The sequence below is a fragment of the Solanum stenotomum genome, chromosome 2, assembly GCF_019186545.1.
Source record: "Solanum stenotomum isolate F172 chromosome 2, ASM1918654v1, whole genome shotgun sequence".
NCBI classification, from domain to species: Eukaryota; Viridiplantae; Streptophyta; class Magnoliopsida; order Solanales; family Solanaceae; genus Solanum; species Solanum stenotomum.
The window spans coordinates 29669932-29694034 of NC_064283.1; the positions used below are offsets into that span (position 1 = coordinate 29669932).

Here is a 24103-nt window from a genome sequence, read left to right on the forward strand (position 1 = left end):
AATTGAAAAAGAGGTTGCCTACTGCCCAGTTTTGACCTTACCGGAAAGTACTCAAGGTTTTGTGGTGTATTGTGATGCGTCTAGAGTTATGCCTCCAGATAGTTGAAGGTTCATGAGAAGAATTACCCAACCCATGATCTAGAGTTGGCTGCCGTAATATTTGCTTTGAAAATATGGCGCCATTATCTTTATGGTGTTCATGTGGATGTGTTCACCAATCACAAGAGTCTTCAATATGTGTTCACTCAGAAAGAGCTTACTCTCAAACAAAGGAGGTGGTTAGAATTACTCAAGGATTATGACATAAGTATTCTTTATCACCCAGGTAAGGCTAATGTTGTTGCTGATGCTTTATGCAGGTTGTCTATGGGTAGTACTGCCCATATTGAGGAAGAAAAGAGAGAGTTAGCGAAAGATGTGCATAGACTTGCATGCCTAGGAGTTCGACTAATGGATTCCACAGAAGGAGGAGTAGTGATGATGAATGGGGCTGAATCATCATTAGTGTCATAAGTAAAAGAGAAGGAAGACCAAGATCTTTTATTCCTTGAACTGAAGGCAAATGTTCATAAGCAAAAAGTATTGGCTTTTGAACAAGGGGGAGATGACGTATTGAGGTATCAAGGTAGGTTGTGTGTACCAAGAGTGGATGAACTCCAAGAGAGGATCATGAAGGAAGCTCATAGCTCCAGATATTTCATTCATCCGAGTTCCACAAAGATGTATCGCGATTTGAGAGAGGTTTATTGGTGGAGTAGTATGAAGAAGGGCATTGCAGAATTTATTGCTAAGTGTCCGAATTGCCAACAAGTTAAAGTACAGCATCAAAGGCCCGATGGTTTAGCTCAGAATATAGAACTTCCTAAATGGAAGTGGGAGATGATTAATATGTATATCATCACAGGTCTACCAAGGTCTCGCGGACAATACGATTCTATTTGGGTGATTATTGATAGAATGACAAAATCAGCCCACTTTTTGCAGGTAAAGACTACCCATACCGTAGATGACTATGCCAAATTGTATCTTCATAAGGTAGTTAGACTTCATGGGGTTCCAGTTTTGATTATTTCAGATAGATGTGCACAATTTACTGCAGAATTTTCCAGAATTCTGGAAATCTTTTCAGAAAGATTTAGGTTCAAAGGTGAACCTGAGTACTGCTTTTCATCCTCAGACAGATGGTCAAGCAGAGCGCACTATTCAGACTTTAGAGGATATGTTGAGGGTCTGTGTGATTGACTTCAAGGGCAATTGGGATGATCACCTACCTCTCATTGAGTTTGCTTACAACAATAGTTACCACTCTAGCATCCAGATGGATCCTTATGAAGCTCTTTATGGGAGTAGATGCAGATCTCCTATTGAATGGTTTGAAGTTGGTGATCTTGGGTTGATCTGATTTAGTTCATCAAGCTATGGAGAAGGTGAAAGTGATTCAAGAAAGGTTGAAAATAGTGCAGAGTCGTCAGAAATGCTACACTGATGTTAGGATAAAGGAGTTAGAGTTTGAAGTAGATGATTGGGTATATCTTAAAGTTTCACTCATGAAGGGTGTTATGAGATTTGGTAAGAAGGGGAAGCTGAGTCTCGGTATATTGGCCCTTACAGAATATAAAAAAGGGTTGGTAATGTAGCTTACGAGTTGGAGCTACCACAAGAGTTAGCAACGATTCATCCGGTATTTCACATCTTCATGTTGAAGAAGGACATGGGTAATCCTTCGTTGATCATACTAACGAAAGATATTGGGATCAAGGATAGCTTATCTTATGAAGAGATTTCGGTTCAGATTTTAGATCGTCAAGTTCAAAAGTTGAGGACTAAGGAAGTAGCATCAGTCAAAGTTCTTTGGAGAAATCAGCTTGTTGAGGAAGCTACTTGGGAAGCTGAAGTAGATATGAAGAAGAGGTATCCACCCCTCTTTGAAACCGGATAAATTCCAGATCAAGGTACTGATTCACTTCTTAGTCTCTTTAATTTATGAGATTGCATGTTGTAATTGCATTGCTTGTTGGGTGTTTGAGCTGAATGTTAGATGTTACACCCTTAGCTTAGTAAGAGTAATCTCATTCGAGGATTAATGTTTCCAAGGGGGAGATATTGTAACATCTCGCAAATTGAAATAACTAGGAAGAAGTTAAGAATTGGAAATAGTCAATTTTTGGAAAAAAGTAGAAATCTGGTAAATTTGTCACGTACGTTAAGTTGAGTTTTTGGTCAACTTAAAACAACCATAACTCCTAGCTCAGGATGAGTTATGTGTGTTTCCAGATATTGTAGGAAAGATCTGGAAATAATCTTTCCAACGACTGACTGTTATGGAAAGGTTTAGTTGGAAAGTAGTAGTTTGTTAGTTACTAAAATTATTTCTATATTCTGGTGCATATACGTTTCTTATATCAATATGGTCGGAGATTAAATTCTCTCTCTCTTTCTCTCTCCCTCTCTCTTTATCACTTTCTCTCTCCCTCTCTCTCATTTTAGTTATAAGAGAACTTGGTTGTAAGAAACAGTAGGTATGTGAGGATTAATGTTAGGACACTATTGCTAACTTAATAACTTCTTATATGAGCGAAAAAATTTCCATATTAAATAAAGCAAATGGTTTCTTATAAAATTGTTTGAACACATAACAAGAGCACTTGGTTGTAAGAAACAGTCCAGAGCATTATGCCATCATATAACACTTAACTTTGTCATGGAGAGTTTTCTGAGTTCTAATTTGAATAAGGATGGTGTTGTTCCCTTAATCTTTTCTTCAAATCTGCACTCTTGATTTTCTTCTACAAGTTTGAATCGATTTTCTTCTACAAGTTTGAAGTAAATAGATAAGTAGAACGAAAATGCAAAATAGAGTTGCTAGTTGGTAACGGAACAACGTCATGATGAAGAAGTACAACCATACATTCAACAATTAATGAAAGCTCGGAGCTGCTCTTAAGCCCAAACATCTGAGGATAACAATTCTATTGATATTGCTATTGAGCTTAACAATGAGCCATGTTCTTTCTAGAAACTTAAATTTATAGATTATCTGCATAATAAGAACTAATTACATGAGAATGTATCTAGTACTAGTTGAATCTAGGATTATATTCCATCATTTGATAGTTGCATACATCCCCAAGAACGTACAGAGCTCTCCTCTTAGTTTTCTTAGGCTCTCTATCAACCTCTTAGGAGAAATATGAAAAATCATACATCTGCTTGTTAATTGTTGATACAAGTAGCAGTGAGTTGTTATACTTTTCTCTCTAAATGATTGGCGAGTATTTGATGATGAAGAAAAGACAGGTGGAGTTTGTGAAGGTATAAAATTATTATTCTTAACAAGTATCATTTCTTTTTATACATGATCTTATCTTGTTAACTTTTGTCTATCTTTTCAGAAAAAGTTCTCCATTCCGATATGTGGAGAAGAGTTTGTGAAGAAGTCGATAGGAAAAAAATGGAGAGACTATAAATGCGACTTGAAGGCTTTGTATGTGACCAAATATAAGACCAAAGATGCCTTGATGAAAAATAGACCAAGTCACATACCAAGGGATCAATGGAACCATCTTGTCTCATATAGGCTTTCTGAAAAAGTGAAGATTAGTGAGTACATTTCTTGATTAGTAGAACCTATATTATAAATCTCATGTAACTTTGTATTTTCATTTCCAAAATATGTTTTGAACTCATAAATAGTTATACTACTTTATAATTGTTTTTTAGGTAATACAAATTTATTGTTAGAGTGCTGCCATTGCTTCTATTTGTGCTAGAATGTTGCTACTGCGTGCATCTATTTCCTATTTGTACTTTAAAATAGTTATCTCTTACCTCATATCATCAGAGATAACTACCTCATGGAGTACAAACTAGGTAAGTAGCTTCACTGGGAATCCATTCTCGGTGAGTAGTTTCTGCCATTTATGAGAAGAGATAGTACAAGCACAGAAAAGATGAGAGACACTCTCATTAGCCATAACACACAGAGGACAACTAGGATCTACAAACATTCCCATTTCAACAATATGTCCCTAATGTATAGTTTGTTTTGTGCAGCCAGTCTCAAGTTATGTTTTCGATGTTACAGTCTTTTTACATAGTTCTTTCACTGGTGTTTTCAAAGAACATAAGTAATATGTTGTACTAGTAAGAACTAAAGTTTTGTTTTCTCATTCTAGAAGCGTAGTCAAGCAAATAAAATCAGTACAGCTACACAAACAATGACTCACACAGGAGGATCCAAAAGCATAAATTACTTACTATATGATGTTATAACTCGTTTTGGTCGTACGTAATTTATTTTGCATCAATTTAACTTCATTAGGCAATAGACGGAATAGAGCCTACGTGCGCAAAAGTCTACATATTAATTCATACAAAGCGTAGAGATGGTAGACCACTGGATGCGTAGTTTTCAAATGTCGTTGTGAGATTTCTTACTCACTTTTATCTTTCAATTGTGAAAATTCTAACTTGAAAGTTGATTAGGAAAAAAAACTGCTCATAAGGTTAAAACATGAGGAATTGCTGAGCTTCAACTTTTCTGTTGAAGCTCCTCAGTTTTATTACATTGATTTTGTACTTTTTACATGGACGTGACTTAAATTACATTATCGTGTCATAAATTGTAATCTTAATTATTCTTAGGACATGATGAAAGAGAAGATGAGTAATGATGAGACACAAGAGGAACAATCTAATGGCAGTGTTGCTTGGAAAGGAGATGTGTATTCTCAAGTATTCAAAAATGAAAAAAGTGGTTATGTCCATGGTTTAGGACTTGGTCCAACCCCTTCTCTGTTATGGGGCAGTAAATCATTCTTACGAAATATTGGTGTTGATAGTTTGTGTAATGAGGCAGCACATAAGTTAGAACAAGAGATAAATGAGTTGAAGGAATTGAACAAAAAATAGGACGAAAGAAATTATTTTGATGAGAAAGAATCAGGAAATGCTAGTTTCATAATTATCATGGATGAGACAAGTCATGTGGAAATATGCTCCTATTGAATTAAGCAGGCCTCAAAACAATGGAAGCCCTACTAGACAGGTTATCCGATTTCAAAGTTTTAAGCTTTTGTTCTAACATTTTATCTTTATAATAAAATCTATTCATCTAGTGTGTTGATTTTTACTAGGTTTCTAATGCCAATAGTGGCAATGAACAAGCAATATAAGCACTTCTCAAGTCGTCAGTTGGTGACGAGTTCTTTTTCCTCACATGTAATCTTTTTTCTGGAGTCCTCATGTACCTGTGTTGATGTTGTTTGTTGTGGAATATTTACTATCAAATTTTGATGTTGAGTTGTCTAATCATCATCTACCTTATTAACTTCCTCAACTCCTTCAGCCATGTTGTTTGAAACCTGCTTCACTTGATTCTTTTCTACTGTCAATTCCTTCTCTTCATTGTTTACTTGTAGCAAATTTCCCACCTTCTCAATAGTACGATTGTATTATCTCTTGCTTCAGTTGTATTTCTTATGACACTATTGTCCGTAAATAATGAAACTTCATGTAGGTTGTTGTAGAATGTCACTTGTGAAATCATTGATAAAGAACTTATTTTCTTAGAGAATGTTTTTCAAAAATTTTGATGAACCAAACATGAAAAAATTAAAAATATATTCCTTTATCCCCGCTCCCAGAGAGTAATTAATCTCTTAGGTGATTGCATTCCTACGATTATGGATGATTAGCAATATAATTGGGCTGATTATTATTTTGAAATTGAAAGCACCAGAAAGAGTAGCAAATGCTACTGTTGGTGTTAGCATCCATTAGCTTCAACCAATGATTAGCATACAAAAAGTCTTGTAATTCTTCATTTGTAAATTACTATCAAGAAACAGTTTTTCTGAAGTTGGTATTTGCACTCTATTGACATAAGACTCCTTCAGCAAATAGATGATATCACAGTAATTTAGTATTTGAATTTCTTTGACCTTCTTGTTTCCTCACTTTGCGTTCTGAGACACTGTTCGGGAAATCTACTTGCAAAATTTGCAATGCTGCAATTTTGCTACTACTATATGATATCATTTGGTTTGGTGACTTATTTTGCATGAATGTTGTTTACTTGTTTTTGGAATAGCACAAAAGGTGCATCTTCGCTTCTACTTGTGTTAGATTGTTGAGATAAGACATATAACTTTTGTTCTTTTGTATGAATTGTGGATTAGAGTATGAAACATGATTCTATTATGAGGACCCTGCAAAAAGATGAAGTCCAATGCTTGCATTAACTTCTATCTACTGTGTATTTTGTTCGTGTTGTTTACTTGAGTAGATTTTTATTTGATTGTTAGATTGACTTATTTTTCTTCTTTATTTCTGGCAGCACAACAACTTTTCTACAGATATCTAAAGATCCTTCGATATTGCACATATGGTCGTGATTCAAGCTGCCATAATTTCACCGGGGAAAAGAAATAAGGACTCAATCTCCTAGGCTTTTCATTGTCGAACACATCATCTCTCTCTCTCTTTGATAACTTGAACACATTCTTACTGTTTACATAATTCATACCTTTTTTTGACCACCAAAATACAAGAAAGTTGATGTATTGATTGATCTTGTTTTATATGAATGATTTGTTTGAATTTCATAATTCTTCTATTATTATCTTTTGTTTTACCATAGTAATTGTCACTACAATAGGTCTTTGGCAATTATCATATTTTTACCAGAAATAACAAATGTCACAAAATATAAAAAAATTACAAATAATGATAATTGCCTCTAAATATCAATTTTGTTGCTGCTAAAAGTAATAAATGCTAATAGAGGCTAATTACTTTTAGCGGCAATAAAATGAATATTTACCGGCAATCTATATAAATGCCATTAAAGGCTAATTACTTTTAGCGGCAATAGAATGGATATATAACGGCACTCTATATAAATGCCACTAAAGGCTTTAGCGACGCTGGATGCAATGACATTAACCTTATTGCCGCTAAAAGGTTTATTGCTACTAAAAATCAAAATCTATTGCCATTAAATGTCTCTTTTGTGGTAGTGACACAAGTAACCTGATATACTAATCACTCATCTTCGTCCCCCTGACTTGTGATTTTAGGTGGAGTATAAAAAATGGTGTAATCTCTGAAAAATATCATATCATTTGACACCATATATTTTCAAAGTTGAGTAGAATAACATCGTTACACCTTTTGAAGACAAGAATAATCCAAGAAAACACACTTCAATGCCTTAGGGTCAAACTTAGAAACAGATGGTCGTACATCTCAAGCGTAATAAGTACTTCAGAATACCTTTGGTTCCACCGAAAATAATGATTTGTTTGAAAAAAGAATATTGTAAGTCATATTACTGACAAGCATTGTCAATGGTGTAACACCTCGAAAATTGGAAAGTCAAAAGGTAAGGAAAATCTTCTTATTATTGGCTACTGGTTGAATCCTGTGAGAACGAGTCTACAGTTCATAGAAGTTTCTACGGATCGTAGATGGCACTCGTAGGAATGAGGTACAGATTTAGGAAATTCAAGTTTCTGAAGTTTGACATACGAATGGACAAGATGGGTCGTTGGATGTTCAACGGATTGTAGATGGGTTCTGTAGAAAGGTTCCACACTTAGTAAGATTTTGAGGTTAAAGTTGATATCTATGGATGAGGTCTATGGACCGTAGGAATTTAGACGGTCCGTAGAAGGGTGTCGTAGAAAGCTGTCCAATTTTAGGCCCTAGTAACTCGACCTACGGTTTACCAGTATGGTCCATAGGAATTTCTACGGTCCGTTAGTCCAAACCGTATAGTTCTCCAACAGTTATTTTTTAAGGGTATATATTTGGCTCTTTTCCTTTGAATTTAATACCTATACTATGTCGTTTTGACCCTAATTTTAAGTTCTATAACTACCATTCTACCCCTATAATTACCCAGCTCTCGTATTCACTCAAATCTCCAATCCTATCCACATTTATCCTCTCCAAATTCTCTTAAGATCAATGAAGAACGCCTAGGGTTTCAAGCTTCAAGTCTCCAACTCCTCCATTTATTTTGGGCTTTGATCCTCAAGGAATGTAGGGCTTCATCAATGAGTTTCATTCATCCATTGAGCCCCAAGAACTTCTCAATTCTCCAAGTTCAATTTCACCAAAATTGATTAGAATTTCATTCAATCATTCATAGGTTCAAATTGTGTTGATCCAATTGTATGATTTTAATCTTATTATGATTTTTTTTTAATCAATTACATGTTTTACTATTGATTTCACATGAACCCAGGCATTATTCTTGATTATCAACCCTAAAAGACATGAATTCATAAAGAAGCTTGAATCTATGAAAGATGTTTTCACGAAAAGTTGTGCCTGATTTATGAAAAGTAATGTTTTATGATCTAGTTTGCTTCAAGATTAGCATCAATGGAATTGTTAAAGGATTTTCTCACATGTGAAAAATATATCTTTATTGGATATAGAACACAATCCAAAGCCTATAAGTTATATAATCAAGTGAGTGAGAAAATGGTAAATAAAAATGTTGTGTTCAATAAAGATGCAAGTTGGAACATTAATTCAGGAAATGAAAGTTCAAATATTTAATTTCTGCATTCTGACAATATTGTTCATCAAGAGTATGTAGCATATCCTTTTTTGGTAAGTCTATCGAGTGTCTCATCAATTGCACCAGCAACATCTTCAACATTGAAATAACCCTCAGCTAAGACAACTGCATTACGAAGATCAACAAGGGATAAAAAAACAAATCCCACATATGTTGACAATACATCTTGTACTTTTGCTTTACTTCTTTTAGATCGTATTTACTTTGAAAATGCTGAAAGAGAGGATAAATGGTGCAAAACTATGGAAGAGGAGTTGTTGTCTATTCAAAATTAATCGGATATGGAGTTCGTAAATTTGCCGAAAGGAAAGAAAGCTATTGGGCTCAAATGGGCTCAAATGGGTGTTTAAAAGTATATGCTGGTGGCAGCATCCAAAAACACAAGGCAAGGTTCATCGCAAAGGGTTTTTCCCAACAACAAGGTACTAACTTTGAAGAAACATGTTCTCATGTTGCCCTATTTAAGACTGTGAGAACATTTTTAGCCTTGGCTGCTAATTTAAGTTGGCTACTGTACCAATTCGATGATAAATTTGCCTTTTTAAATTGTTATTTGAGAGAGGAGGTCTATGTTTCACAGCCTGAAGGTTTGTAGTTAATGGCAAATAAGATAAGGTCTACATGTTTTAAAAAGGCACTCTATGTCTTAAAACAAGCGTCACAGACATGGTGCTTTAAGATTGATTGATATTTCCATGGGAATGGTTTTGAAAGAGGTAACAATGAGCCTACTCTTTATGTAAAGCAAGAAGATAAAAATGATTTTTTGGTGGTATGTTTTTACGTTGACGATATGATATATATGGGTTCGAGTGAGTCTATCGTCACTGAATTTAAGATCTGCATGATAAAAAAAATTGAGATGTCTGATTTGAGTCTGTAGCATTATTTTCTTGGTCTTGAGGTGAAACAGGAAATTGAAGGCATATTTCTATAACAAAAATAATATGCAACATTTTTTTTGAAAAATTTTACTATGGTAAATTGTAAAGTTGCTGCTATGCCGATGAATATTAATGAGAAGTTTGTTGTGATGATGGTTTTGAAATGGAAAATGCGACTTATTTTAGAAGTCTGGTTGGTGGTTTGAATTATTTGTCCCATACAAGACAATACATTGCTTTCTGTTAGAGCCATATTGAGATTTATGCACAATCCAAGCAAGCTTCACCTTGGAGCTAAAAATAGCGTACTGAGATATATAGCTGGGACAACAGAGCATGAAATTTGGTATTCTAAGATAACAAATTTCACATTCTTTACTGATAGTGATTATGCATGCATCATTTATGATAGAAAGAGAACACATGGTTTCTCATTTAATCTTGGCTCTGGAGAAGTTTCATGGAGTTCAAAGAAGCAGGAAGTGGTGGCCTTATCAACTTCATAGGCTGAATATATTGTAGAAACCTCTAAAGCTTGTCGAGCAATTTTGTTGCAGATTTTAATCAGAAACCGTGTGCAACTGAACTTTTTCAATATCACTATATTTGAGGTCTTGTCTCTACTGGTGAAATTATTTTGAAGTCTTGTGTTACAAACGAGTAAATATCATACATCTTCACAAAGTCACTTCCCTAAGCAAAGCACGAGTTCTTCAGAGGTCAACTTGGAGTTTGCATGTTTGGATCGGGGGGTGTTCAGAAGTGATTCAATGATACTTGACCAAGTGCGTACCTAAAATTTAGTATTTCAGTTCCGTTGTAAGCCTATTTAACTCTTAGTTTCAAGTTGCATCAGAAATAAAGAAGACCACAGTGGCTTTTTCTTCTCTTATGCTCTATTTTTCAGTTCACTTTCTCCTTTACTTTCTTTTCTTTACAACAATTGTCATTCACTTGGAGGGTATGGAACATAAACATCAAAATATACTTTTTTGATATATTACTAACAAAATTATAGTGCTAAATAGTTTTGTCAATGAACAAAACTAATCCTTAGTGGCTTTCTTTTAACTTCAACACATACATTTATTTAAGGTTGTAAATTCTAATGAAAACATATCATATATATATTTTCTACACGAACTTTTCAAAATTTAAATTAATTATTATTTTAAACTGCACGGGCTTGTTGGTGAACTCAATGAGTGCACTACACCTTGTCTCACAATGTATACACTAGTAAAATTACCCGTGCTTCGAGCGGGATTTAAATATCAAGGAATTTATAAAATAATACTTAAAACCTATAAATAGAAATATTCTGCTCTTTCTTCACTTATGTATACATTGGAACAAGTACTCTTCAAACATAACCGATCTTTGGTTTGTTGAAGCTGTACACAACATGTTCAATCTCTCTATCAAAGTCTTTCTGCTATGCAAGTTTTTCTTGACGATACGACAAAGGAAGCCAAAGACATTGAAACTCTTAAGGTTATAGAAAAGAGGATCAGAGATGTAATATACAAAGCAGAAGATAAAGTTGATTCAAGCCTAAGAAGCATTGTTTTAGCTGATATAGAGAAGGATGTCACGAACTTAGACTTCAACTAAACTCTCTGTACGACACTCAGCAACTTACGATATTTTCACGATCTTGTAATATTTCTTGCTTTTTCTTGATTTGTTACAAATGAATGCTCTCCTATGTATACTTCACACCTAAGGGCTAAAGTGCAAAAACAAATTTTGCTAAACAAGTCCCTACATATTTACAAATAGGCCACTTTTCTAGAATTCTCTACAAGTCTAGGCCTTCTAAGTAATATTCTACAGTCTTCTTCAAACCTCTCTGAGACTCTAGACTCTTCCCACTAAGGCTATCTCACTAATTCTTTAATTTCATGCCCAAGTGGTATGACAAAGCCGTGGGACATGACAAGGGGCTTGTAAATACTTCGAGGAAAATTGCTAAAAGTGGAAAAAGATGTTGATTCTCTCAGGAAAGAAGTGCCACAGATTGAGTTTAACAAGCATTGAAGAAAATCTGAAGAACAAGTCCTCACCAGAATAAAAAAACAATTTAGGAAAATACTATTGTTGGGATGGAGGATGACTTCAATGCCATACTTGAACACCTCACTGCCCAAACAGACGTTTTAGCTATCGTACCAATTTTTGGTATGTGCAATATAGGTAAGACAACTCTTGCCAAAAAATTTTATGATGATTATATTTGTTCTCAGTTTGATAAAGATGCATGGGACACTATCTTCGAAGAATACAATGAGAGACAAATGTTTCTTGAAGTTGTCTCTACAATTACAGGAAGCAATTAAGAAATAAGCGATGATCAACTAATGAAGATTGTGTAAAGAGGTCTGAAGGTTGGGAGATTTCTAATTGTCACAGATGATAGATGGAGTACTGAGGCATGGGACCAAATACAAAGAATATTTCCAAATGATAACAATAGAAGCCAAATTCTATTAACCACTCTACTCTTGTATGCTGCCGATTATGTCAGCTATCCTGATTTTCCACTTCATATAAAGTCTTTTATAAGTCTTGGTGACAGTTTGAACTTCACAAAAAATCATTCAAAAATATATTTGTTTCCTCCTCTACTTGTAGAACTAGGGAAGCATATTGTACTACAATGTCGAGGATTACCTCTCTCGATTGTTGTCGTTACAAGACTTCTTGGTCAAATGGACCCAACACATGATAATTGGAAGAATGTTGAGGAAAATCTGAACTGATTCTTTGGTACTGTATCCGAACAGTTTCAATCAATTCTTTCTTTGGAGGTTTTCCTGAAGATAAAGAGATTAATGTTTCCAAGTTGATTAGAAATAATAAAAGGTTAGAAGTGGTGGCATTGTGGGATAAAATCTTGGCAGCAACTAATTTGACAGCCACATTTGTTGAAATTTAATTGCCACAAATGAGAAAGTTGGCAAGCCACAAATGTAAAAGTTGGTAGCCACATTTGTGGAAGTTGGTAGTCAAAGTTTGGTAGAGTTTGACGGACAAATTTTGTGGAATTTGTCTACCACATTTATGTTACTAATGATGTAATCAAGAGGTTCAAAAACTCTATAAATATAGTAGTATTTGAACACTAGAAGACACCAAAAAAAATAGAGAAGCAATAGAGATTAGAGAGAGTAATCCACAAACTACTTCTTAGTTTGTGAGAAAATAGTGTGAAAGTAATATAATTGTGAGTTGTAAGAAATAAAAGAGTGTTGAGTAGTAGTCTTTTGACACTACCAAGTTTTTCATCAATATTATTGTATTACTTCTTCGGGTATCATATTTACCCCATTTTAATATTTGGTGTTGTTATTACTCTCTTCCTATTGCTATTTAGTTTGGACATTATCTTGGGTGTGATTATCATTTTGTCCAATAGGCATAGGAGTATCTAGAAGAGTTAACTGATAGACGTCTAATTTTGGCTTGTACACGAAGGAATAATGGAAGGATAAGAACTTGAAAATTCATGATCTTCTTCGCCAACTATGCCTAAGTAAATCCATATATGATCAACGGGGAGTGATCCTTCTATCTACACTTGAAGAGAAACATGATTATCGTATGTGACATAGCAATGGTATAATCCGCATCTTTATTTCAATGCAAGTAGATATTCCAAAACAGATGTTTTGCAGTTGAAGTTGCTTAAGGTATTGGACGTATTTTCAATTGAATATTATTTCACTTGTGTAATACCTCAGCTTGTACATTTGAGATATGTTTCTGCAAGAATTGAATAACTTTGCTAATATATATATATATAAAATCCTCTTGAGGAATAAAATCATGGTATTGAAGAAAAAACTTTGCTTTTCAATAACTTGAACATGCTTTATCTTCATTATTCTCCTTTTGCTGCGGAAATCATAAGAAGAACTCTGAATCTAAAAGAGCTAAAGATTTTACAATACATTGACCCGATCATGATTTTCTCTAGGGATATTTTCCTTAAAAGGTACTTGTATACCATTGGAAGTCATGACTTTGCTGTCTAATTTACTCAATCTCGAACGATTTTATGCATTCGCTGGAATAAGTTTGACACTAAATGAAGATGTTGTGTTTCGCAAATTAAAATATCTACGAATTGTAGAAGCAGATCTGAAAGGAGGGAAGTAGGTAATGAAAATTTTCCGATACTTGAGTAACTAATACTGCATGGGTTAGGTAATCTGGAGGAGATTCTCGAGAGTATTGGAGAAAAAAATTCTAGCGCGATATATGATAATACAAGCATATCACATTTTTTTCTACAAGTTTGTAATATCTTGATAAATGTTGATAACGAACAGATTATATGTTATGCAATTGCAATTCAAAGGATAAAATCAACATGACAATGGACTAATAACATAACATATATAATTAAAATTACTAACTTCGACTAAATGATAACTGATGAACATTATCTAATGACACAACAATTAGTACTGACTTCGACTGAATCATAGCTCATGAACATTTCATGATGAACACCTGAAATGACAAATGAACCTAGACACTTAATATAATATTTAAGTTTTTAATTTTACTTTCGATAATTCCATAACACGCACACTAGTAATTGGGAACTATGGAAGAAGTAGAACCACTAACCCTGTTAGCAAAACGTCCACCAACATTGGGTCCATATGAAGAACTTTAGCTAGCACAATTTGGAGGAGTCCAGGCACTTCCCAATGTCTGAAATGGAAATGCATTACTATTCACCATTTGTGCCTCTTTTTTAACCTTTTGCTTTAGACTTTCCAATGCCTTCTTCAAGTGTTGAAGTTGGAATAAGTTAAATTCTTCGATAGGAGATTCCCACCATAGACCATCAACTCTCTTCCTATTTTCTCAAAGGGATTCTCCACGATTTTTCTCCATCTGGAGAACCCCCTCAAGGTTCATAAGCTTGGTATGAGCTCACAAATACCAGCTTTGTTGGCCAATCTGTGTTTAAAACAGTAATACTGATTACCAGAAACTTTGCAGAAACACAAAGTTACCAAAGTTCAAATGAACCAGTGAAGAACATAAATTAATTCACAAAAATAAAATCTGTAAACACGTACCAAAATTTGAAAAAAAATAGAATAGGAAGAAGATCAAGCCCACTGAATGCACAGTGTCCCCTTAAGGAAATTATTCCCCTCTAGTATCCGAGGTTTGATTTGGAATATGTCCTCCAAGGATAGAATGATCTCCATCACCAGTGTATTGATACCCAAAACTCTAGTGTCAGCGAGCCACTCAACGACAGTAAAGTACACAAAAAATATTTGTGCAGAAGAAGAAGAAATCAGATTTTTTCATAAGTAAAAAGTCTAAAGAATCAGTGGTATTTATAGCGAAGAAGCACTGGATCCGAAAGGTTGCAACCTTTCAGAAACCACACGCAATTCCAGAAAGTTTGCAACCTTTCAAACGGTCATGGCTATTCTGGAAAGTTGCAACCTTTCAGAACAATCATCTCCAACGGTGGGAAATTCAAATTAAAATGGGAAAGTGTTTTAAATTAAACGGGTTGCACGGATCCGAGTCGGGTCGGAACAGTCGGTTAATTAACTAAATAATTGAAACGTTTTGGCTGTTTAATTTAATTTAATTAATTAATTAAATAATTAAAACAAACTTTGTCAAAAAAATAATCTCTTGATCGATCATTTTCTAAAGCCGAACCTGAAATCGAGCCGAGCGAGCGACGACGACGACGGAGCAAGGGGGTCCCTCTTTCCAACCCTTTTAATAACTAATAGAAGTGTTTCTCTATTTAAACACTTCTATTTTTCTTTCCATCACCAATGAGGGGGAAATGCATTTTTACTAAAGCATAAGAGAACTTTTCAAGTTCCTCTCTTTACATCTTCCCTCCATTTCCCATTAACTCTTGCTATATACCCAACAATCCCCCACATGAATGGGAAATGGTTATAACATAAGGAATGCACGGACGAGTGTGTACTTTACAAGCAAGGATCAATTGCATCTGGATAAGTAGGTTTTCCCTTGGACTTCTGTAGTGAACATACGTAAGATATACTCGATCAATCAGTAGATGCGATATCTTTGAACCATCAAGCTTTGGTGTATACTTAGACAACCATATGTATCACAATTAACCGTCGAGCTTTCATTTTATCCATGAACACCTCCTGGTTTCATGAGTGTATAGAGAATAGGCTTTTGACAAAAAATTCTCTTTGAAACGGCTTACACTTCACACTCACATATGTGATTTCTAACTGTGTCATCGTGTAGATACACTATTTGGTCAAATCTGCCGAACTTAGCAAATCATTAAAAACTTTAAGCTTTATTAACTCATTAACAAGCCTTAATGGTTTAACCTTGTTCCTGAACATTGTCTTCATCATGAGAATGAATTGAGTTAATTGACAATGTCGAACCGTCAGTCACAACTTTGTTTTATCCTTGAATCTAGCTCTTGGGATATCCAATCTGCTAGATAGAGTTACCGCCATGATGAATTGTCCTAAGCCGTAAACCTATTCCCTTAGATGATATTTTAACCGCCTCTCTTATTAGGCCTTTCGTTAGTGGATCTGACAGATTATCTCTTGACTTCACATAGTCAATTGTGATAATTCCACTAGAGTGCAGTTATCTTACGGTGTTATGTCTCCGTCATAAATGACGAGACTTCCCGTTGTACATGACGCTCCCTGCCCTACCTATTGTTGCTTGACTGTCACAATGTATGCAAATAGGACCTACAGGTTTGGGCCAGAATGGAATATCTTCTAAGAAATTTCGGAGCCATTTAGCTTCTTCACCGGCCTTATCTAAAGCAATAAACTCAGATTCCATTGTAGAGCGAGTGATACATGTCTGTTTGGATGATTTCCAAGAGATTACTCCTCCACCAAGTGTAAACACATCACCACTTGTGGATTTTACTTCATTTGACCTGGTGATCCAATTTGCATCACTATATCTTTCAATCACGGCATGATTATTATATGCAAAGCATAGTTTTGTGTATGTTTCAAATACCCCAACACACATTTCATTGCTATCCAGTGAGTTTGATTAGGATTACTAGTGAACCGACTCAGCTTGCTAATAGCACATGTTATATCTGGTCACGTACAATTCATAATATACATCAAACTTTCCAACACTCTGGCATATTCCAATTGAGAGTCACTTTCACCTTCATTCTTTTGAAATGTAAAGCTTAAATCAATTGGAGTTTTGACAACATTGAAATTCAAGTACTTGAACTTATCCAATACTCTTTCAATATAATGAGATTGATATAATGCTAGTCCCTGAGAAGTTTTGAGAATCCTGATCCCTTAGATCAAGTCAGCAACTCCTAAGTCCTTCATATCGAACTTGTTGGACAGCATGTGCTTAGTAGCATTTATATAGTCAATATCTTTACTCATTATTAACATGTCATCAACATACAGACAAACAATGACTTCATGATTCAGAACGTTTTTAATGTAAACACACTTATCACATTCGTTAATCTTGAATACATTTGCCAACATTATTTGGTCAAATTTAGCATGCCATTGTTTGGGTGCTTGCTTGAGCCCATAGAGCGACTTCTCAAGTCTACACACTTTCTCTTCTTTACCAGGAACCACAAACCCTTCAGGTTGTTCCATGTAAATTTCTTCCTCCAACTCTCCATTTAAGAAGATTGTCTTTACATCCATTTGGTGGATTTTAAGATCATGCACTGCCGGTATTGCTATTAACATCCTAATTGATGTTATCCTTGTTAAAGTTGATGAGTAGGGAAGATGTCTTTTTTCTAGTTGGCCAAGCGGCGGAGAGTGTGTATCAAAGTAGTCCAAACCTTCCTTTTGTCTGTATCCTTTGACTACAAGTCTAGCCTTATACTTGTCAATTGTTCCATCGGCTTTCATTTTCCTTTTAAAGAACCACTTTGATCCTAAAGGTTTATTTCCTGGAGGAGGATCAGCCAATTCCTAATATGGTTACTTAAAATTGATTCGATCTCACTATTGACTGCTTCTTTCCAATAAATTGACTCATACAAAGACATAGTTGCTTTAAATGTTTGAGGCTCATTTTCAAGCAAGAATGTCACAAAATCTGGTCCGAAAGAAGTGGATTTTCGCTGGCGATTACTACACCTAGGATCCTCATTAGGTAGTGTATTTTCCGTTGATTCTTCCCGTGGTTGTTTAGGTCTTTCACTTGTCGACTCACATTCGATTTTATAAGGATAAATGTGTTCAAAGAACTCAGCATTATCTGACTCAATTACCATATTCACATGAATTTAAGGATAATCAGATTTCTGAACCAAAAACTGACAGGCTTTACTGTTCACAACATATCCAATAAATACACAATCCACTGTTTTGGGTCCAATTTTCACCCTCTTGGGTAAAGGAACCCCTACCTTGGCTAGACACTCCCACACTTTGAAATATTTCAAGTTGGGTTTCCTTCCTTTCCATAACTCACATGGAATCGATTGTGTTTTGCTACGAGGTACCCTATTGAGTATCTTGTTAGCCATAAGGATGGCTTCCCCCCACAGGTTTCGCGGTGAACCAGAACTGATTATTAAGGCATTCATCATTTCCTTTAATGTTCTATTCTTCCATTCCGCCAAACCATTTGATTATGGTGTATAGGGTGAAGTAGTTTGATGAATAATACCATATTCCAAACATATCTCTGCAAAAGAAGATTCGTATTCTCCACCCCTATCACTCCGAATCAATTTTATCTTTAGATTAAATTGATTTTCCACTTCATTTTTGTATTGCTTAAATGCATCAATTGCTTCATCCTTACTATTAAGCAAATATACATAACAAAATCGAGTGCAATCGTCAATAAAATTTATAAAATACTTTTTCCCACCACCAGATGGTATTGACTTCATATCGCATATATCTATGTGAATTAAGTCTAAAAGTTTTGAATTCCTGTCAATAGACTTATAATGATGTTTAACAAACTTACTTTCCACACAAATTTCACATTTCGATTTATCACATTTGAAATCAAGCAATACTTCTAAAGTAATCAATTTCCGCAAGGCTTTGTAATTTACATGTCCCAAGCGGGCATGCCATAAATCATTTGACTCCAATAAGTAAACATAAGCATAATTCTTAGTAATACTGTCAACAACCATTACATTCAGTTTGAAGAGGCCCTCAGTGAGGTAGCCCTTTCCTAAGAACATCTCATTCTTACTTATTACAACTTTGTCACTAACTAGGACACACTTAAACCCGTTCTTAACGAGCAGTCCAGCAGAAACTAAATTCTTCCTAATAGTAGGAACGTGCAGAACGTTGTTCAAAGTCAGCACCTTGTCGGATGCCATTTTCAACATTACTTTCCCAGTTCTTGCAATCCTTTCTGATGTTTTGTTTCCCATGAACAAATCTTCATCGAACTCAGCAGGAGTGTACATTGCAAAGGCTTCTTTCGTAGAGCAAATATGTCGAGTGCCACCCGAGTCGAGAAACCATTCCTTGAGATTTCCAACTAAGTTGCACTCCGAGATCATTGCATAGAGGTCATTTGCATCTTCCATCTCTTCCACGATGTTTGCTTGACTTTTGCCTTTGTCTTTGTCCTTTCTTGGAGCACGACAGTCAGAAGACTTATGACCAGCCTTACCATAGTTGTAACAGTTGCCCTTGAATTTCTTCTTTGCCTGTTCTGACTTTTGTCCGTTGGACTTCTTTCTCTTTTTGCCTTTGGTAGGAGCTTCTTCAACAATAATAACTCCAATTACTGTCAAACTCTTACGAGACTTCTTTTCGATGATTTTGTTATCTTCCTAAATCTTGAGCCGAATCACAAGATCTTCAAGCTTCATTTCCTTACGTTTGTGCTTTAGATAATTCTTGAAGTCGTTCCACGAAGGAGGTAACTTCTCGATCATTGCAGCCACTTGAAAAGCTTCATTTACTACCATATCCTCAGCAATCAGATCATGGAAAATAAGTTGAAATTCCTACACTTGTGATCCAACAATTTTGCTATCTGACATTTTATAGTCTAAAAACTTTGCGACCACAAACTTTTTCAAGCATGCATCTTCTGTCTTATATTTCTTCTCAAGTGCATCCCACAATTCTTTCGAAGTTGTCATTGCATTATAGACATTATATAAGTCATCCTCTAAAGCACTCAGAATGTAGCCCTTACATAGGAAGTCTACCTGTTTCCATGCTTCAATAATCATGAATTTTTCTCTGTCTGGCATTTCAGCAACAGGCACCAGAGTTTCTTCACTAGTAAATTTCTGCAGACCAAGAGTGGTAAGCCAGAAAAATACTCGTTACTGCAATCCGTTGAAATTCACACCAGAGAATTGTCCCGGTTTCTCTGCTGGTGGTACAACAGTTCGGGTTGGTGCAACAACAACCACAGTGACATTATCATTTGTCATTTCAAAATCTATAATAAACAGAAATCGATACAAATGATTCAGTAAGCAATAAGTTAAATTGCAAACTTAATAGGAGTATAAAACCACGAAGGTTTTTGTCTCCACCAGAAACACAGATTAAAAAATAATAATAGTAATTTCCTTAAGATTGTTGGCCAATCTGTGTTTAAAACAGTAGTACTGATTACCAGAAACTTTGCAAAAACACGAAGTATACCAAAGTTGCAAATGAACCAGTGAAGAACATAAATTAATTCACAAAAATAAAATCTGTAAACACGTACTAGAATCTGAAAAAAATAATAGGAAGAAGATTAAGCCCACTGAATGCATAATGTCCCCTTAAGGAAATTATTCCCCTCTAGTATCCAAGGTTTGATTTGGAATATGTCATCCCAGGATAGAATGATCTCAATCACCAGTGTATTGATACCCAAAACTCTGGTGTCAGCGAGCCACTAAACGACAGTAAAGTACACGAAAAATATTTGTGCAGAAGCAGAAGAAGAAATCAGATTTTTTGTAAGTAAAAAGTTCGAAGAATCAGTGGTATTTATAGCCAAGAAGCACTGGTTCCGAAAGGTTGCAACCTTTCAGAAACCACACAACCATTCCGAAAAGTTTGCAACCTTTCAAATGGTCATGGTTGTTCTGGAAAGTTGCAACCTTTCAGAACAGTCATCTCCAACAGCGGAAAATTCCAATTAAAACGGGAAACTGTTTTAAATAAAATGGGTCACGCGGATCCGAGTCAGGTCGGAACGTTTCGATTATTTAACTAAATAATTGAAAATTTTTGGCCATTTAATTTAATTTAAATAATTAATTAAATAATTAAAACAAACTTTGTCCAAAAAATAATCTCTCAATCGATTTCCGAAGCCGAAGTCGAGCGAGCAAGGACGATGACGGCGCGAGGGGGGTCCCTCTTTCCAACCCTTTGAACAACTAATAGAAGTGTTTATCTATTTAAACACTTCTATTTTTCTTTCCACCACCAATGAGGGAGAAAAGCCTTTTTACTAAAGCATAAGAGAACTTTTCAAGTTCTTCTCTTCTCATCTTCCCTCCATTTCCCATTAACTCTTGCTATATACCCAATAAGCTTCACTACGAGCCACGATTTGTTGATTGTGGACATTGTTATTTGGTGGAGGGAGGTTCGTCCCAAGGAACCTCTTCACCAACGTGTCCACGCTAGGGTGACCAAAGGAGAACACATTTTTGCCGTCAGAGGAAAATATCACAATGACAATTTAAGCACCACATAGTGTACAAAGTTCACTAGCCTTTTTGAACAGACCAGCATGACGCTTAGAAACCGTAACTCCTAAGTTACTCGCCTTCTTAATTTTCACCATGTCAACCTTTTGACGACCCTTGCTGAATTTTCTTGTCATGTCTAAACTATCGTTAAGAAATTGTGAAAGTAAAATTGTGATTTTTGGTCTTAACACCAACAACTTTATATAGGAAATTGTGTTTTAAAATAACTTGGGGAGCCTAGAAATTTATGTTCTTTCCTTTTTTGCATTGAAGAAAAGTATTGACAATGAAAAACATTAGATTCACTTGCCTTTCATTCTTTGTTTCGGTAGATATAAATCTTATTATCATAATTAGACGATAAATATTTTTCCTAATTAGAAGTATATTATTGGATTGCACTTGACTGCCATTTTATTTGAGAACAATTTAAAAAATATATATATTAAATGATTAATAAAACCCTTAGGGGTCGTTTGGTTTGAAGACAAGTTATGTTGGGATTAAATATGATGGGATAAGTTATGATAGTATTAATTATGTTAAGATTATTTCTTATTGGTTGTTTGGTTTGTCAAATATGCATGACATAATTTCTAAGAGTAAGTTGTGTGTTTACATAAATACCCTCTAAGAATAAATTGTTTGTTTATAAAAGAGGGTTTAAGGGGGTAATTTTGTTATTTTATATTTTTATCCCGGGATAACTTATTCTGGGATTAGTACACCACCCACAACTAGGGATAACTTATCCCAATCATAATTATTAATCCTGGGATAAGTTATCCCACACTTTGTAACCAAACAAAGAATTGATGGGTACTAAAAAATTATCCCAGGATTATTTGTCTTTATCCATCACACCAAATGACCCCTTAATGTTTTAATAGTAATACGAATTTTGCATTTACCATTGAATTTTCCTAGTCAATCATCATTTAGAGACCTACAATGTATCACATCAAGCATATGCGGGTGTTTGGATTTATAAATATTATTATTATTTATACCGCGGTTTAGTGCTTGAATTGTAGGTTTTCGCTTAATCACTTTTGATTTTAATATACCGCATTGTTCCGACAGAAATCTCATATTGCATATAATGTCCTGATGGAAAATTTGTAGATTTCTAGTAGACATTTTCACATTTATTTAAGGCTTATGATAGAAGGGAATTAGTTTACAACAAATATAGGAATAGTTTTAGATATATACAATAAAGTAATTAGTTTACAACAAATAGAACAAAGTTTTATTTACATAAAAAATAGTCAAAAATCATAGAAAGTAAACATTGACTATACAATATAGCTCGTTGTAAGTTATAGAACTTAGACATTAACTATACAATATAGTTCACCTATACATGAGCTATACTTTAAATATACATTATATACACTCAAAAAGTTGATCCAAGAAAAAGTAAGTATGACTAAAATGACAGCATTCATAATTTCACAAGTTAAAAATATCCCTCTTCACTCTCAGCAAGACAAAAACACTAATTATTTATTTAGAACTTATATATATATATATATATATATATTAAATTCTATGTATTCCTAATATCACCAAATGTAAGGTAGTAGTTATACATCATATACCAAGTTGAGTGTATAACTAATTCATGAATTAATTATATATTGGCCTTAAATTCCTACCAAACATAGTACTAAATAATACTATACAAATACATGGACTATTTATCCTAACATTCCCTTCCAAATAACTCATTAGTATTTTTCAGTTTCTTTATGTTTCTACAACCTATATAAACTTTGTCCTAATTAAACTTTCTTCTGCTTGTCTCTGCCCAACCTATGTGTTTCCATAATCTGGTATTCCATTAGTGATGAGCTACTAAAGGAATTCTTACCAAAACCCTAAATTTTCATCAGATTAACTTCGCTGGTAGGCGACATCATCAACGCCAGTGATAGATGGCCTACACTCCATGCTGATGAACCACCACCAAAACCACCATTGAACTATGCAACGAATTTTAATAAAGTAGAAGACAAAATCACAATGCCTATCCCTATCAAAGATATTACTTCCATCCATGGAGACCCAACTGTATTATGGGAGGAAGAAGAGGTTCAGATCATGATCATTAAAAAAGATTTACAGTACGCCATAACTAAAAAATTTTCTTATGGCTGGTCAAACCTAGAAAAGATTCATAAAATGATCATTTACGGTTTGAGATTCAAGCCTGTATGTAAGGAAGGATTCTTGAGTGATAGACACATACTAATTCGGCTTACCAATATGAAAGATTACGTACATGTCATGTCAAATCGACATATTTTTTGAAGGCTACATACTGATATAATATAAGATGTGACCTCTAAATTAGAGTGGGAACCCAAGTACAACCCAGAGGAGGAAACTACTATTGCCTTAGCATGGATCTCTTTTTTATCCCTATCACCTAACTTTTTCGTTAAAGAATCCTTGTTTACGATGGCCAAAGCAGTGGGAAAACCGTTACATGTTGTCATAGCTACAATAAGCAAATCTAGACCTAGTTTTGTCATGGTAAAGGTTGAGGTCAACGTATTGAAATAATTTCTTAAACGGATCAATGTTAGAGTTAAGAAAATATATTCTGGGGAAATTATCTCAACATGGATAAAATTCTTATACGATTACATGCCAAAGTATTGCAAATATTGCGAACTTCAATCCGGAGCCATGATTTTTGTCGAGGGTGTTCAAAAAGATACGTAAGCACACTAATAGTATTTACAAATAAGTAGATTGGGGTAGGTCAAATATAAACAGGCCGGATTCGACATAAGCAACTAAATAAAATTCAACTCTACCTCAACACAAACAATAAAATCGAGGAATTATGTTTTTGACATAATATTAAAATGAGTACGACAGAATGTATTTTTTTAA

General features: G+C 34.7%; 1 pseudogene; it reads right to left on the reverse strand.

The window, feature by feature from the left end:
* Window positions 1–14076: 14076 nt before the first annotated feature.
* Window positions 14077–21330, reverse strand: LOC125857168 (agamous-like MADS-box protein AGL62; annotated as a pseudogene).
* Between the last annotated feature and the right edge of the window lie 2773 nt (window positions 21331–24103).